The sequence below is a fragment of the Paroedura picta genome, chromosome 4, assembly GCF_049243985.1.
Source record: "Paroedura picta isolate Pp20150507F chromosome 4, Ppicta_v3.0, whole genome shotgun sequence".
NCBI classification, from domain to species: domain Eukaryota; kingdom Metazoa; phylum Chordata; class Lepidosauria; order Squamata; family Gekkonidae; genus Paroedura; species Paroedura picta.
The window spans coordinates 97,406,745-97,422,434 of record NC_135372.1 but is presented as its reverse complement, the minus strand read 5'-3'; the positions used below and the strand labels follow the sequence as shown (position 1 = coordinate 97,422,434).

The window sequence follows — 15,690 nt, the reverse complement described above, 5'->3', positions numbered from 1 at the left end:
CATTAGGGTTGCCACCCTCCAGGAGGTGCCTGGAGGTCTCCTGCTATCACAATTGACCTCCAGACAACCAAGATCAGTTCTCCTGGAGAAAATGGCTGCTGTGGAGGGTGGAGTAGCACTATACCCTGCTGAGGTTTCCCCCTGCTCCAAATCCTGTTCTCCCCAGCCTCCACTCCCCAAAACTCCAAGTATTTCCTAACTTAGAGCTGGTAACCCTGATAATTCCATTGTGCATTTCCTCAGCCTGGTTTCACTTTATTGGCTCCTTGTGGTTGAAAGAGGGGAAACACTCAGGCCCATTCCGCACCAGGTTCAATGTGGCAACTTGCTTTCAGAAAGAAAAAATGGAATTTAAAATAGTGGAATTCGGCGTAACGCATACTTGCCTTTGTAGTGGAATCCAGTTGCATTTCAGTAGTTTCCCACAGGTTTCCGGTCTCGGCAAAAATCGCTAGAAAGGAAGCGATTTTTGCCGTGCTTTGTCCCGCCCCTGGCTGTCAATCAAGCGAGCAGCCAATGGGCAGTTGTTACCATGCTCTGGAAAAGCCCCTTTGCCTTTAAGAACATGTTTTTTAAAAAAAGAAAAACACACGTTGCAACGAATATGCCTTGATTCCTTGATTCCTTGCTTCCTCCTAACGTAGAGACCCATCTAGCTGGCAGCTGGCCTGTGAGCTGCCGATTCATCGTTGCCATGCTCCCCCGAGTTTCAGGAGTGTGGCAGATTGTGTACGACGTTGTTCATAACTGCATATTAGTAGCGATTACAATTTGCCACACACCTGCTACATTAAACCTGTGCGGAATGGACCTCAGCATAATGATACCAGCCATGAAGAAAAACTGGAATAGGGTGAGGAAACCTTGACATGATGCTGCCAAGTTCAGTGGCAGCCCTGTTTCTTACACTGGGAAAATCCATCCCTACTTTTATTTCTTTCGCAATCTGTATTTTAAATTGAATGTTTGGTGTGGAATTGTTGTAAGTTCCCTGGGGGGATCTATTACTGGCTGAAAGGTGGGTTAGAAGAATTGATTAATTTAAAAAATCTCATGTAAAAGAGCATTAGTCTACATATATCCGTCAGCGAAATCCAAATTCAATGACCGATACATATGTTTCTGCACTGAAGAAGGTGGGACCAGAAAGTCAACAGACAGAACTCAAAATCATCTTTGACATGCATGTTTCCTGACATCAGTGAGAAACTGGGGAGGGGAAATAATGGGAAGGAACAGTTCCTGTGGCTTGCTGCTCCTTTCCATCCAGTCATCTTGCAGCGTTTCTGTTTTAAATGCCCAGGATGGTGTGAATCTCTCTTGTACCTGGGCGTGCTGAGCATATTTCTGCAAGAAGAAAGGCTGCCGTAGAAACCAAAACAGCAGGATTTATCTGTGAACAAACTGTGAAATGCAGCAGACCATCTTTCGGCCCAAATCCGTCTAAGCACTGGTCACCCGCAAAGGATTGATAGGGCTGATAAAAAAATGAACGTTTGTTTCAAGAGCTCACAAAATATCCCCAAGGCACCAGTTATTTGGTAGCTTATTCTGTAAACATCCAGAGGCAATCCACTCAACTTTCATGAGGCATTTCCTGTCTGATCAGTGCTCCATTTCTTTAAAAAGTTTCCTTCCTACCACTGAGACCCATTAGCACTTTCTTCCCTGTGCCAGGCGCAGTTGAGCTGAGGGATTGAGAACGGGTCAAAAATTCAGAGGCTTATTTGGGTGGCTGGAGTGAGATCCAAGATTTGGTACCAATGTTTTGTTTTCATTCCTTGAGTCAGAGCAGAGGTTTAGTTCCAGTGGCTAAATTTTGACTAGTATCTGGGCTAGTTACTCCCTGGACTGTTTAGGAAGTCACCCAACCACACACATGATGTAGGACAGCCATTATCTGGGACCATGCTCCACAAAGAAACAGTAGCACTTAAATGCTCTTTGAAATGTATATGTACCAAGATATCTTTCCACAAGATTAGGAGATGCATGCAATAAAGAATGTTTAGCATTGTCCCATCTCTGTATAGTGTATGCACATGTGTGTGCGCTTATAAACACACTTGACAACACTTAACACGCCCAATCCTTCAGCAACAGTAAGGTCTAAACCAACCCTCATTTTATCAGTATGTATAAGACTTTATTGTTTCCAGCCATAGGCCATTACAATGCAATCATATCAGTTGATATAAAAACAGTAAAAGAATTAGAACAATACATGCAGTAGTCCATAGATAATAAAAGACTATAAGAATTCAGGTCTCTAGCTCTCTGGTGGCGTAAATTTGGCTCAAATTTTCCTTGCTGCTAATGCAAATAGTCAAACATTATAACTAATTAGGGAGTTGGTATCCAATAATAAAAAGACTATTTTGTCCAAATTCGCAGGGAAGTTCTGGCTACTCAAAAATCTCTCAATATATTTGGTTCTTGTCTCCAAGTATAGTGGTCAATCCAAAACAACAGCAGGTTCTCCACAAATACATAGGCGAAGGGCAAAAGTTACACTGGAAAAACGGCCTGAGAGTATGGCTGATGGCAGTAAAAACTGCTCTTCACTATGGAGAGAAAAAATAGGTGAGATTTGAAAAGGGACATTCTGGATCATGACATTATCTTAACCATCTCATTAGATGTGCAGTTGTGAAGGGGGATATTATATCTATCTCTTGATGTGCCATGCTATAAAAAGCCCCTTCCCCCCAAAAAGAAAAAAGCTAAAGCAATGCCTACCTGAAAAGTGACTTGCTCATGATCAAATAAGAAATATGCAGCACAATAGCAAATTGACCCTCAGTTTCACTGGTCATCATTATGACTTCATTCACACTGATGCCATGGTGTGCTTAACCCCTGCTCTACCCCCCCCCTCGTGTTTCCATCATTGGCTCCAGTTATCAAAAAGCCATCAATCTGACTTTGCCAATTATCCTCACTAGAGGTGGTCAATGAAAGGCTCATATTACTCTCCCAAAGTCTGAATCAGACAAGGTCTGAGAAATCAGGAGCATAACCCATTTGATACTGAAAGATAACTGAATCCTCAGCACCATATGACAGCCTGGTAGACATTAATAATGAGGTACTATTTAAGGCTGGTTGGAAATGAAGAGGTGGAGGTGTTGGACAGATGTGGCATTACTAGATGGATTGCGATTAGATTAGCACAGTTCCCTCTGACAGATATGTGAGCAGCACTTTAATACTTCATTGTGAAAGCTCAGTTCTGCTCACACATGTGGCAGGCCACGCAAATACAAGGGGTGTCCTCTTACCAGTGCACTGTTGCAGATTTATTATTTTTGATCACCTTTTCAATTAATATTCAGATCTCATATATCTTTAGTAACTGTTTCAAATCTGCCAGTTGGTTGCTAGTTTGAAATGGGGAAAAACCCTGCCAGAGTATATAGCCTGTGGCCAGCAAGAACCATATCCAGGTGGCCAAGCACAAAGGTTTGGTCAACAGGAAGACAGGTGGCCTTATTTTTCCTTCAGATTGTCTGTGCCACAAATGAGAGAAAGTAAATGGGTAACTTTTGTAGTCCTGCTTGTAAAGCTATGCCCGAGGTATCTGGCTTGGATTTTTGTGTACTTAGAAGGCACTTGCAGAAACACATCAAAAGTGTTGCAGTTACTGGTAAATCCAAATAATCTTCCCCCACCTGGAAAAATAAAAGTACCTCTGAGAGCAACCTCCCATTCTACCAGAATTCCTAGTGGTATTTTTTTTTACATGCCTTATTTTTTATATTTATCCATGAGCTTTCTCTTAATAGCCCTGGAAGTTATATACAGTAAAAGTGCAAAACTGCAGCTTAGTTATTTTCAGTATGAAAAACAGTTAAAGTTAGTGATATAATCATAATGCCAAATTGCATAGCAATTACTCAGCTGTTACAAATCAAACATTTGTATGTTTGTGTACCTAAGAAGTTTGTCTACAACTGAATGTAAAATTACATTTGAATGTAATTTAGTTTTAGTTTAAATGCACTCAAACATAAAACATAGCTCAGATCACGCTAACAATTTGTACAGCTTTATGGAATGGTAGGCATGCTGAGGAATACTATGGGAACAAAGAAGCTGTGCAGTTCTAGAGCAAGTTTGACCAAGCTCCAGAAAGCTTTATAACTCAAAAAGCTAATCCCCTCCCAAGGATTTCCCCCTAGTTTCTAAAACTTTTTTAAACAGTGAAAGGTGCAGAACCTTCTAAATTTAAAATCTATTCAGTCCTCTAATGATATTCCTAATTACTAACATAATTCCTAATCAGGCTGATAGGAGCTGATTGATTTAATATTTTGTTCCTCTGAGCTCAAGTCTCCCAAAACAATTAATGGCATAGTTTAAAACAGTACAAGTAGTTAAATACAACAATAAAAACAATAATAAAATATCATCCATAATAGACCAGTGTAAATTAAAATGTCAGCATAAAAAAATTACATGTCAAATCTTAAGAAGTACAAACTCAGCCACTAATAAGGCACTATAACAGAACCAGAAAGGGCATAAACTTGTGTTGCTTGGTTTTAGCACAGATAATTGTACTATAACTTTAAATTTCAGTTGTTGTGGATGCAGAATTCCAGGTAAATCTAGACATTAAAATTCACGTTCTGACCACATTGAAACTATAACTGCTTTGGTCATCCTGCCTGTTTTGGCTGAAAGGGGAGTATGACTCTGCTGTTACTTCTGGACCTCAACCATGTTATGCTCTTGATCTCATTGACATTCCATAAGTTTTAATAGTTTAATATTTTAATGTTACTATTTTATATCTGTTATTTGTTTATATGTCATTTTATATTGTTTTTACCTTATTATATAGTTTTAATTTTGTAAGCCACTGCAAGATACAACATAACATATTTATTAATGATATAGATGAGGGGGTGGAGGGACTACTCATCAAGTTTGCAGATGACACCAAATTGGGAGGACTGGCAAATACTCCAGAAGATAGATACAGAGTTCAACGAGATCTGAACACAATGGAAAAATGGGCAAATGAGAACAAGATGCAATTTAATAAAGATAAGTGTAAAGTTCTGCATCTGGGTCAGAAAAATGAAAAGCATGCCTACTGGATGGGGGATACGCTTCTAGGTAACACTGTGCGTGAACGAGACCTTGGGGTACTTGTGGATTGTAAACTAAACATGAGCAGGCAGTGTGATGCAGCGGTAAAAAAGGCAAATGCCATATTGGGCTGTATCAACAGGGGCATCACATCAAAATCACAAGATGTCATAGTCCCACTGTATACGGCACTGGTCAGACCATACCTGGAGTACTGTGTGCAGTTCTGGAGGCCTCACTTCAAGAAGGACGTAGATAAAATTGAAAGGGTACAGAGGAGAGCGATGAGGATGATCTAGGGCCAAGGGACCAAGCCCTATGAAGATAGGTTGAGGGACTTGGGAATGTTCAGCCTGGAGAAAAGGAGGTTGAGAGGGGACATGATAGCCCTCTTTAAGTATTTGAAAGGTTGTCACTTGAAGGAGAGCTGTTTCCGTTGGCTGCAGAGGAGAGGACACGCAGTAATGGGTTTAAACTACAAGTACAACGATATAGGCTAGATATCAGGAAAAAATTTTTCACAGAGTAGTTCAGCAGTGGAATAGGCTGCCTAAGGAGGTGGTGAGCTCCCCCTCACTGGCAATCTTCAAGCAAAGGTTGGATACACACTTTTCTTGGATGCTTTAGGATGCTCTGTGCTGATCCTGTGTTGAGCAGTGGGTTGGACGATGGCCTGTATGGCCCCTTCTAACTCTATGATTCTGTGATTCTGAGGTAAGCAGCAACTCAAACCCTTGCGACAGGGATTGTAGGACACTAAAACAATCAAGCTAATAGAGAAACCCCCCCTCCATGCATTCTCCCTCCATGTCTCTTGAGGTGGCAGGGAAGGAGAGGAATGCATGCCCCACAAAGGGGGGGGGAGCTGGAACAGCACGCACATACACCCCAGAAGCAAAGGAAGAAAACAGTCCTCAGGAGAAAGAGACAGGTGTGGGGTGGAGAAAAGGAAATCAGGGAGCAGCTGACTGGGTTCCTCAGAACTGTGTGGGAATTAAGGTGGGAGTCAACCCACTTGGCATTCCCCTGCCTAAATGAACCGGTGCCTCACTTCACACGCCTGGTGACTCCTGGTTCCATGGCTCCACAGGAAACAGTGTTTCCCACCAATCAGCTTCAGCCACTGTGTGAGGACAACCAGGAGAGCTGAAACCAGGAGTACCGAGAGGAGAAAGGAAAGTGGCAATGGGGAAGAATGCATCTTGGGTTTCCAGCCCCACCATCTGGGGGTGAGGGAAGAGTCATGGGGTCTTGCTTCAAATGGGGCTGCTTCTGGAAGGCACTCAGTAGGCATGGGGTCTCCGCCCACAAAGACAGCAAGACCTCATAGCTCTTGCTTCACGCCACACATTCTCTTTCTCTCTTCCCCCCCCCCAGCATAGGAGCAGCCCATGGGAAATCAAAAGCCTGCCAAAGGTAAGCCTGGAAGTGGAGGGGTGAGAGTGAGGAGGAACTCTCACTGCCTGCAAGCCACCCTATGCTTTACTCCTTTATATGCTATCTTTCTCCTCCCCCCCCCCAGATGGCGAGGCCATGCAGATGAGAGGCAGCAAGGGCACTTGCTTCAAGCAGTGCAGCTTCTTGGAAGTACTCAATAGGCATGGGGGCATGAAGAGGGGCCCCCAAGGCATGTGGGTAGCCATCAGTTGCTCTCCCTTGGGCAGAAACAGCTGTCTAGACTGCCTCCTATGCAGCCATGCAGCTCCCAAGCCTCTATGCAGAGGGGCCCCAGCCAGGGATGTGTGATAGTGGAGGCTAGTTGGTGGGAACTTAGGAGAGCCCCTGACCATCCTTCCCCTCAGAATGCCGCCTCTCCTCCTCTCCACGTCTCCTTACTTACTACAGAATGCCACATAATGTCCATTATCACTTCCATTGTATTTCATCCCCTAGGGCATGGGTAGTCAACCTGTGGTCCTCCAGATGTTCATGGACTACAATTCCCATGAGACCCTGCCAGAAAATGCTGGCAGGGTCTCATGGGAATTGTAGTCCATGAACATCTGGAGGACCACAGGTTGACTACCCCTGTCCTAGGGCATGGCATATGTAAACAAATATGTATGGCTCAAGGTCTCCTAGAGCCTAGTGGGATATACCAACTACTACAGACGCTGGCTGTACACTACACCCTAAAACAGAAGCTCAGTGAAATAAGACTAAGATGTTGGTTGACAATATTGCCAGTCAGGGATGAAAGAGGCAGCCTGTTGTTGCTGGAGCTGCATCCCCCCTGAAGAAATAGATGTGTAATAGGAAGTGCTTCTAGATCTGTCTGCTCTGTGGCACATAGCGCCTTTCCCCAGATTCTTTGCAGTCAGCTGCAATCTTTCCCCAACGAAGCAAAATCTGGCCAGAGCCATGATCGGACCATATCCGTATCAGATTACTCAAATGCTCAATTCTGGGGACTGTCTGAAAACTTCCAGTTAGCACAAAATTTGGCAGCAAGATTGCTTACCAGCACAAATCACTGGCAACATTGCCTGCATATTTGTTTTCAAGCACCTTTAATGCTCTAAGTAGTCTGGGATCTGTATACCACTTGCTGCCATCGGAGTCTGTCTGCCAGCTGGCAGAGTCCCATGTTCTCCCTCCCTCAGAAGTGTTATGGAGCAATCACTAGGGATTGACTTTTCTGCTGTGATGCTTCATCTTGGAATTCCCTCCCAACTTGCCTTTCCAGTTTTAGGCATGAGGTAAAATCTTTTCTGCACCTTTGGACATTATGCTTAGTTTGGTTGAGTTGCAGTGTGTGTGTGTGTGTGTGTGTGTGTGTGTGTGTTCATGGGTATTATTTTTCTCTGGGAAGTAGAATGTGCTGCATGTACTTGACATATTTGTTCTGTGACTTTTCATATGGTTTTATGTTCTCTATATAAGTTAAGTTGCCTTGGAAACTTTGTCTGAAATACAGGATAATTAAAAAAAATATTTACTCATTTATTTAGATCATTAAGCCATGCTTTTTTCCCCAATGGGGATCCAGTGCAGTTTACTGCATCATTCATTTATAATCAATAAAACTGAGAGAAAGGGCAGACGAGGCTCTCCTGACTAGTCCTAGAAGTACTTTCCTCTAAGCCGTGATGGGGCAGAGAGAAAATGTGGGAGAGGTGGCCAGTGATGAGAGCTGCAAACGAGAGGTTTACCATCCTGCATTTGCAAACAGGAGAGCCCTCCATGCAGAAACTGTCCCAATAAATCCTAATCTTCCATCTATCCAGTACTCCTGAATTTACGGTTATTTGCAGATCTTCCTTTGGATAATCAGTGCCTTGAAGTGATGTTTTCAATGAGCAATCCAGAGTGACACCAAGAAATCTTTCTTGAGTGGCAAATGCTATATTGGGGGCTATTATTTTATAATGTGCATCACTTTGTACTGCTCAACACTGATTTTGACTGCCATTTCACTTCCTAGTCTCCCAGTAATTCCAGATTTAACTATCTTGAATAATTTCATATCATCTCCAAATGTTGTCATGACATTATTCACAATCTTTCCTGGGTAATTAATTAATATGCTGACCACTGACCCTTCTTCCATTATGAAAACTGCCCATTCAAGCAAACTTCTGCCTGTGAATCAGTACAATGCAAATCAATCGAAGGTCATTTTGGTTCTACTCTTCTTTTTTATTTTTTATGTTCCTCATGACCTTTTAATGTAGGACCTTATCCAAGCTATCTGAAGATGCACTACATCAGCTAAGTCAGTTTTTTCATCATGCTTAGTGACGCTAAGGTGTATTTAGAATAAGGTTACTCTGAAGGTACATCCTTCTGTGCATATTTCTGAATTTCTTTACATAGCTTATAGAGCATCTTTCCATAAGCTACTGTCTATCGCAATTTACAAAATATAAAATATACAGATATAAAAGCACTGAAAACAATAAAACATAAAGCAATAACATAATTAAGCAGAGAACAAGTACTTCTGGAGAAGATGGTGAATGTAAGTTTCCAACAAATGCCCTGAACTAGTTAAAACAAGATGATGTGTATGCACCTATCTTTTCCAGCTATGGTAGACTGTTCCCACTTTAACTTAGAAACAATGCATTTCACTTCCATACTGTTCTCCACTGGGATTTCAGTGGAGATTAAACTACTGTATTTGTGTTATACTTTCCCCATGCTAACCCAAGTTCCACTTCATGAAAATACAAAGCAATGGAAAAGTATATTCCAGCTAACCATGTTGCCTCAAGGAGACTCAAATTGCTGTCTCAATTATGGTTTTTGAAGGATCAGTTAAAACATTTTTCTCCATGACTTTGAGGGAACTAAAGCCATTTCTTTAAAAGTGTGCATGCACACAAAATTTTCTACCCAGATCAAAACCTTGTTAGCTTTAGAGGTGCCATTGGACTCAAACTTGGATCTGCTGCTTCAGAGCAGCATGACTACACACCTGAATCTATATAAGTATTACATAATGAATGCTTGGTTTTTCTTTTATGATATCCTTATCCATTGTTGTTCCTCTATATGTTTCTGAAACAGCCTAGGGGGTGGGACATGTCCGGCTGTCCAAGTTGGAATAGGGCCAATCAGGGTGCAGCCAGATTTGTCCTGATTGGCCCTGGCCCTGCAGCTCCCACCCTCTGCCCCTGGACTCTAGCCTCTTTGCTCTCAGATGCCTCAGTGCTTGGAGCCAGCAGCAGGTAAGGGGAGAGGGTCCTGGGCAAAGGGTTGTGGTGGAGGGCTTGTGGTGGAGGGCCTCCTGACCTGCTAGGCTGGGCCTGCTGACGTGTGCCTCCCGGCCTGCTGACTGCCTGCTAAGGAGCTCTGTCTTGGCCCTGCTAACAAGCTGCCCAGCCCCCACCTGCCCCACTTGATTTGGCTGTAAACTGCAGCCCAAAGCCACCTTAAGCTGCCTGGCCAGGAGAGGGGAGGAGACCCTTTCAGGGCCTGTTCTTAGGAACGGGCGTTGAAGCTAGTATCTTAAACTGCGTATTTTAATTCGCCTGCGGAGCGGATTAAATAAAAGGGGCTCTCTGGGAGGAGTTAGGGCGGGCCCTGTCCAGGATAAAAACTCGGAGGGCCCAAGCAGGAGCCGCAAAGCGGCTCCTGATTGGGCCCTGCGCGTGTCCATCCAGGGCCGAGCAGCCAATCCCATTCTCCCGGCCATAGAGGCGGCCTCGCCGAATCCTCGATGTGCCGAGGCCGCTCCTACAGCCGGGAGAAGCCCCAGACACGCTCCGGGGGGGGCTGCCCACCTTCTCCCGGCCCCAGGAGCAGCCTCACCATGCTGACACCGCTCCCAGGGATGGGACAAGGAGCCGAGATGCTCCGGGGTGGGGGAGGCCTCCCCACCTTCTCCTGGCCATGGCAGACCAGCCTGCAACCAGGAGAATGCCCCAGGTCGCGGCCAAGACCCCCGGGAAGCCTTCACCCTGCAAGGGCTTCCCCAGGGACTGGCCACTAGCGCCCATTTTATTTCCCAATAAAATGGGCTTTGTTCCTAGTATATATATATTTAGGTAATAAGTAGTAAATGAATATCTCCATGAAACCAGGCTGCTTGTAACATTTCCAAAGGTTGGCTGACTTGAGGTAGCCCTATAATACTATTTGAATGAGAGTTTATCCAGGGACACATTTTAATTTAGCCCTCAGATATATAAATAATACAGAGTACTTCTGAACATATACAAAGTGTATTTCCTTTACCACTGCACAACAAGAGCAAATCCCGTATAACTGGGATCAGGAAATGAAGCTTCTAAGTCAGAATCGTGGCTTTTAGGCAAATTCTAGTACAACTTACTCTTGTACTTTTAGAACCACGTCATCTCACTTTTTAGAAAGCAAATTTATCTTCTCCTAAATTGACATTTGATAAAATAAGAAACTGGTGTTACTTTAAAAATAGTTTCTAAACTTTGTAATCTATAGCCATAAACTCTGGAATCTTTTGTACATGACATGGCAATTTAATCTCTTTGCCCATAACTATACTTTTGTACCTCGTAAAGCAAAGCAGCCACCTGCAGGCAAGAAGAATAGGTGATGATGTTTTCTCCCCCCAGCTTCCCTTTCTGCTGGGTCTGGCTCTGCCCCTCACCGGGATCCATTTGCTGCCATAGGCTAAATGTGGGGCCAACAGAGTGCCTTGCAGCATCTGGGAGCAGCAAGACTTGCTGCTTACTCCTGTTTACAGAAATGGGAATTTGCATGATGAAAATAACCTGGGACAGATTTTGATTTTACTGCTGTTGGCAGAGAGTTCGGAAAAAAACAGCACATAGTCAATTACTGGAATTTTAAAACACAAATAATATTTTATGTGATCAGCAGGTTGGCTCAGGGCCTGGACATCGCGCTCCAACGGCACTTATGAAAGGAACAAGCCATTGATTGTGCTGCTGCACACAGGAGCTTGTGGGCAGGTGCAGCTTTTGTTGACCTTAGAACACAGTTCCCTTGGCTTGTGGCTTAACCCATAAGTTCTGAGCTGGAGACAAACCTCAGACATGGCTTATGGCATACTGTGCCAACTGGGTCCAATCCTTTCCTCTCTCCCCTCCCTTTGCCCCACTACATCTCAGGAAAGCATCGATCTCTCCTTACAGGCTACTGAGTTAGATATTCCTAGCTCACCTTCCACAGCAGCCATTGTTCAACAGCCTTGGCAAGGAACGGGTTAGCAAATTGTAGCAATGACCTATTAACAAGTCTCCACTGTTCGCTATCATGTGACCGCATTCCCAGAAATGCTGAATCTGGAAAGCAGGTTTCCTGGAAGCCCATTCTAGAGGTAAAGAACCATAAACTCAGCACAGCCAGCCAGCCTAGAGGTGTGGTGCTGGGTACAAGAGTGTTTTACTCTCGGCTCCTAAGCACCAAGCTCCCAGAGCGATGGGTGTGGTACAAGAGCCAAGAAAGCAGTCTGGTGACCTCATTCCTTTCCCTAAAGGACCACACCAGGAAAAATACCACCAACCATCAGCCCCACTGCTTTCTTGTGAAAGCAGAAAGAAAGCATCCAATGAGCAATGGAGACTAAATTCCACACTTATTCTTTAGAGGTCACTTGGGGAGGCCTGCTGACAACAGGTCTGGCCAACTTTATGGTTAAGAATAGTTGCAGCTATGAACACTCATAATGGGAGACAGACAAAACAGATCTAGACGGACAAATGTTGATTATGGCGCTATGTGACCAAACAGTTTGAAGTGTGCAAAAATATGTATTTATTCTTCAGCCTATTTTTCTCCAAGAGGTTCCTGAGAAGACTCTCTTCCAGGAAAGGGTAAAGTTACCAATTTTTGTTTCCCAGCCCAAAATTCTGGAACAATTTGGGCTGAGTACCTCCAGGCATGCCCACAACATCTTAACTTCAAAGTCTGAACTCTGGTGGCTGCCTTCAGAAGAAATACTGAATCTTGTCTGGCAGTCTTCAATTTAAGTATCTTCAAACTTCTGTTTCAGAAATAAGCATTTAAATGAAGCTGTTTTATTCAGCCTTGCCCTGTGGCAAACCATGGGTTAAGCGCACTCAAAACATTGGCCCCAGATGTTGTTCTATGCAGACACTTTGTAAAGTGACCACCTCTGACTTCAAATGGATTGTTAAAAGGCTCCATAATAATAATAGTAAAGGGGGGGGGAACTCCACCAGCTTGGTACAGAAAGCACTATTGTTATTCCAGGACCCAAGGGAAATAACATTCCTTCTCTATTTAAAAAACTTTAACACCTGGATAAAATTTTGCTTACTTCAGTTGCCTATATCAAAGTTATTTCATTGCTTTCCTTAAATGCAGAGTCTGATCCAAAGCCCGCTGGAATCTACTCTAGAGACTGTTGCACTCGTGTTTAATTTCACAAAGGTTTAACACATTCCTCTTGCCAATATGGATGTGTGAACATGGTTATTGATTGTGAAGACAAAAAAAGAGTCTTGTAGCACATTAAGACTAATAGTTGTGGCATAAGCTGTCATGGAATAGAGCCATAACGACTTTGTTAGTCTTTGTTATTGCTGTAAAATAGCTCCCCCCTCCCATTATGAGGAGTTTGCATTACATGCTTATTACATGAGGCCCTGCTTAGTGGCTGTTGAATCATAGATGATCCAGTGCAATATTTACACGTATAAACCCATATTAATGGGCAACATTAATATACAGAAAGCAATTCTGGCCTTTCCATGAAAACCTCTAAAGCAGATTCAGCAGTTTGATGGGAAGCTGGGAGGATGAAGCCTGAGGAAGAAAGTTGATTCATTTGAAATATGGTTTTGGGTGAGACTGCCAAAGGACAAATCCATAGAAAGATAACCAGGCTAAGGCTATCATGAGAAGACAAAACTCACTGGAAAAGACCATAATGCTAAGTTGAAGGAAGCAGGAACAGAGAAATACACAACATGAGATGGATTAACTCAATCAAGGAAGCATGGCCCTCAGCAGCATATAAGAACCAACTCTTCTTCTTCTTCTTCTTCTTCTTCTTCTTCTTCTTCTTCTTCTTCTTCTTCTTCTTCTTCTTCTTCTTCTTCTTCTTCTTATTCTTATTCTTATTCTTATTCTTATTCTTATTCTTCTACCAATGTTACATGTGATTTAGGGTTGTGAATCCAGTTTTCAAGATTCCCTTAATCATGATTTTAAAATGGCCAGAACTTGACCCAGCTACTGGACAGCCTCAGAATGCAGGCAACGTCATGCGGAGGGGGCTCTAAAAGCCACCAACATTTGTCAGGGGCAGATTCCTCATGTGGAAATGGTTTGACAGCTCCAAATGGTTTGACAGTTCTTTATTGGCAGCTCAATCCACTAGGCTGGAGCTAGAAACAAAAAAAGCCCTGGCTTGGGTCAAGGCCAGTTGTGCTTATTTGGGGCTGGGGACCACTAGCAACTTGGCATTCGGTGAGTGAACAGCTCTTCAGGGAACATATTTGGAGATGCAGTCCCTCAGATACACAGGTCCCAGAGGAAGAAGAAGAAGAGTTGGTTCTTATATGCCGCTTTTCTCTACCCGAAGGAGTCTCAAAGCAGCTTACATTTGCCTTCCCTTTCCTCTCCCCACAACAGACACCCTATGAGGTAGGTGAGGCTGAGAGAGCCCTGATACTACTTCTCCGTAAGAACAACTTTATCCATGAGCCCAAGGTCACTCAGCTGGTTGCATGTGGGAGAGGAATCAAACCTGGCTCACCAGATTAGAAGTCCACACTCCTAAGCTGGTGGGGAAGAGGGTGGTGTAACTGGTTTGCCTAGCTGGTAAGCTTTCATACCAGGTATGAGCTGATCATGGCTATGACTGGCAGAAATAGGGGAGACACACTAGTCCCCCCCCGCATCTTCTCCGCCACTAGTCTCCCCAAAGACACTAGAGGTCTTGAACCGATTCATGGAGGCTCATCACAGAACCCCTGTGTGCGGGGTCAAGACACAGCCAACCATCACAGCCAGGCTTTTGGGGGCAGGGCAGGAGTCACCAGCATGCTGCCTGTCTCTCCCCCGTACCCAAAAGGTCTGCTGGCAACCTTGGCAGGGCTTTTGGGTGTGAGGGCAGGAGTTGCTAACAGACTGCATGCTTCCCCTCCCCCACACCCCCAGAAATGTCACCAACAGCTGCACAGGCTGCAGCGGGGCTTTAGGAGAATGGGGCAGGAGTCAGCAATGGAATGCATGTTGTTGCCCCCCCCCCCGACTACTGCCAGAAGGGCTGCCAATGGCTGTGCAGGCCACGGCCAGGCCTTTTGGGGGTGGGGTGGGAGTTGTTGGTGAGCTGCACATTTCCCCCCTCCTCCATGCCCCTAGAAATGCTGTTGCCAGCCATGCACACTGCAGTGGGGGCAGGAGATGGTAGTCCCTCCACCACAGCACCCTTGACCCCGGCAGGTGGCAGCCAGTGCCCTAGGGATCCCAGGCCACAGGGCATTACTCCCTGGCAGCTCACTCACCGGGCACCTGGAAGCTTACTGACAAGGCAGTGGACCTGTGTACAGCCCGGGATCCAGGCAAACTCAGATAAGTTGGAGGTGACAGTCAGGAGTGGGACCCACAGCCTGATTGGCCAGCCATTGGGCAGAAGGACACAGGAGCACTCATTGGCCCTTAAAGGATGAGGCCCAACTCCTCCTAGGACCCCTTACTGCATTTATTATAGTGGTTACAGATCATCTGCTTTTCTCACAATGCCTTAAGTGGATTTTCCTCCTGCTTCCCCTACAGCAACACACATTGGCAGAGGTTGCATTATTCCCTGTTTTCCATTTTACAAGCAGCCACTGGTATCCTTGCAGCTAAGAAGCTGGTTGACTCATGATTTTTACCTTAATTCTACTTCTTTATAGTCTAAAAGTCATTGCTGCTTCTCCTCTCTCCAATGAATAAGTAACCCAACTTTACACATGTGCATTTTGTTCAGCTTCACTATGTGTAACACTTGACAGTTGTTTCTTTTGAATTCATCCTGTTAATGTATTGTATCACTTACAGCTGTGTAATATCCATGGAAAGTGGGACAGAAGAAAGAGAAGCCACCAGGCAGTTCCACCTTCAGTTCTGCCTCCTCTCTTTGCCCTTAGGCAGCTGCTGAACAAAGCCCTGATCAGCTTCTGCTCAGCT

At 44.4% G+C, this 15,690-nt stretch overlaps 1 long non-coding RNA gene across 3 annotated transcripts in view; it reads right to left on the bottom strand.

Annotated features, from left to right (window-relative positions):
* The window catches only part of LOC143835955 (uncharacterized), a 73,834-nt gene that overhangs the window by 8,053 nt on the left and 50,091 nt on the right, over window positions 1-15,690 (bottom strand). Inside the window, exon 5 of one of the 3 annotated variants that reach the window (XR_013230422.1) lies at window positions 2,264-2,564. The exons of 1 other annotated variant lie outside the window; for it this stretch is intronic. This is a non-coding gene — a long non-coding RNA (uncharacterized LOC143835955). Of the gene's footprint in view, window positions 1-2,263; window positions 2,565-11,172; window positions 11,260-15,690 lie in introns of those variants that run through there. One more of the 3 variants, XR_013230423.1, reaches the window with a different exon arrangement.